This window comes from Polypterus senegalus, chromosome 2 (assembly GCF_016835505.1).
Source record: "Polypterus senegalus isolate Bchr_013 chromosome 2, ASM1683550v1, whole genome shotgun sequence".
NCBI classification, from domain to species: Eukaryota; Metazoa; Chordata; class Cladistia; order Polypteriformes; family Polypteridae; genus Polypterus; species Polypterus senegalus.
The window spans coordinates 310,482,400-310,485,207 of record NC_053155.1 but is presented as its reverse complement, the minus strand read 5'-3'; positions in this window follow the sequence as shown (position 1 = coordinate 310,485,207).

Genomic DNA, 2,808 nt, shown 5'->3' with positions numbered 1-2,808 from the left:
AAGAATTTTCCACTTCTTTGCTTTAATAAACTCCTGGGTTGCTTTGGCTGTATGTTTTGGGTCATTGTCCATCTGTATCATGAAACGCCCGCCACCCAATCAATTTGACGTCATTTAGCTGGATTTGAGCAGACAGTATGTCTCTGAACACCTCAGAATTCATTCGGCTGCTTCTGTCCTGTGTCACATCATCAATAAACACGAGTGTCCCAGTGCCACTGGCAGCCATCACACTGCCTGACTCCACCGTGTTTTACAGATGATGTGCTATGCTTTGGATAATGAGCTGTTCCACGCCTTCTCCATACTTTTTTCTTGCCATCATTCTGGTGGAGGTTGATCTTGGTTTCATCTGTCCAAAGAATGTTTTTCCAGAACTGTGCTGGCTTTTTAGATGTTCTTTAGCAAAGTCCAATCTAGCCTTTCTATTCTTGAGGCTTATGAGTGGCTTGCACCTTGCAGTGCACCCTCTGTATTTACTTTCATGCAGTCTTCTCTTATGGTAGACTTGGATATCGATCATACGACCAAGCCCTGGAGAGTGTTGTTCACTTGGTTGGCTGTTGTGAAGGGGTTTCTCTTCACCATGGAAATGATTCTGCGATCATCCACCACTGTTGTCTTCCGTGGACGCCCAGGTCTTTTTGCGTTGCTGAGTTCACCAGTGCTTGCTTTCTTTCTCAGGATATACCAAACTGTAGATTTTGCCACTCGTAATATTGTAGCCATTTCTCGGATGGGTTTTTTCTGTTTTCGCAGCTTAAGGATGGCTTCTTTCACCTCCTTTGACCGCATGTTGTCTGTTCACAGCAAAATCTTCCACTTGCAAGCACCACACCTCAGATCAACTCCAGGCCTTTTATCTGCTTAATTGATAAGACATACGACAGACTTGAACACACCTGACCATGAAATAGCCTTTGAGTCAATTGTCCAATTACTTTTGAGCCCCTGAAATGAAGGGATTGTGTTTAAAAAACGGTTTAGTTGCCTCACATTTTTTAACAATCGTTTTGTTCAACCCACTGAATTAAAGCTGAAAGTCTGCACTTCAACTGCATCTGAGTTGTTTCATTTAAAATTCATTGTGGTGATGTACAGAACCAAAATGAGAAATAAGTCATCTCTGTCCAAATATTTATGGACCTAAGTTGTATATAGAAATGCTGTCTGGGCTCTCGAGACTGATCGACATTTAGGTAGGTGGGAGGTGAGGGAAATCGGGCAGGTTCTGTTTAATAAAGTTTCTGATTTGAAGGCAGTGAAAGAAATGTGTTGCTGGAAAGTTAAATTTGGAGTGTAATTGTTTGTGGGATGCAAAGACGTTGTCTAAGCACAGATCTCTAAATGAACGTTTTCCAGACATTAAAAAATGCGTACGTTTGAGAGGGTGGAAGAAGGTGGTTCTCGTGCAGAGGTGTCTGAGATAAAAACTTCTTTATCTTAAAATGCTTCCTACATTGGTTCAAAGTTATTGTCTGTTTTTACATGCATTGTTATCACTCTTTAATCTAATATTGTTCTTTATCAGTATGCTGCTGCCGGAGTATGGGAATTAATAAAGTATCTATCTATCTATCTATCTATCTATCTATCTATCTATCTATCTATCTATCTATCTATCTATCTATTATATAGTGCCTTTCACTCTATCTATCTATCTATCTATCTATCTATCTATCTATCTATCTATCTATCTATCTATCTATCTATCTATCTATCTATCTATTATATTATATAGTGCCTTTCATCTATCTATCTATCTATCTATCTATCTATCTATCTATCTATCTATCTATATATAGTGCCTTTCATATCATCTATCTATCTATCTATCTATCTATCTGTTATATAGTTATATAGTGCCTTTCATATATCTATCTATCTATCTATCTATCTATCTATCTATCTATCTATCTATCTATATATATAGTGCCTTTCATATCTATCTATCTATCTATCTATCTATCTATCTATCTATCTATCTATCTATCTATATATATATAGTGCCTTTCATATCTATCTATCTATCTATCTATCTATCTATCTATCTATCTATCTATCTATCATATAGTGCCTTTCACTCTATCTGTCTGTCTGTCTGTCTGTCTGAGTGAAGCACCATTGGGTTGTTAGTAGATGGCCGATGATTTGTAATTATTGGGGCACAAAGCAGGGAATGTAAAGAGGAACTGCAGGATTTTATTTTTATTGCGGACCAGGCCTGTGTCTGCTCACCTGTTTGTGTCCATGTCCAGGTTTTTATCGCTTGAACGCTGGGTAGTGCCGTGCCATCTTCCACATTGTGTGGATGTTTTGAATTCCAAATAAATGAAGTTATGGTTGAATCTAATTTTTTAAAAAATGATTTGCAGTAAAACCTTGTATTGCGAGTAACTTGGTCTGCGATTGTTTTACAAGACGGGCAAAAATTTGTAATAAATTTTAACTTGATAAACGAACGAGGTTTTGAACTACGAGTAGTCCGTATACACTTTGTCTGCTGAGAGTCACGTGATCACAACTGAGCCGATGGTGGTTGTCTCTCTCCTGCTGTGGGATTGTGGGTAATCGTCTCCCATGCTCGGTCTCAGTCGGTGTGCCTCACTCATATAGTCAACATCTGTACGAGCGGATACGGACCACGTGTGTGTGTGCATAAAGCATTTGTTAAGGTTTGTGTCTAAGTCCAGTGACTGTTCTTTAGTAATAAGGCTGTAGCAGTGCGAGCGATGTCTCTGTTTAACCACAATGCAATGCCACATTTCCCCAAAATCTTCAAAAGGAGGCAAAAGCAACTGTCCTTGG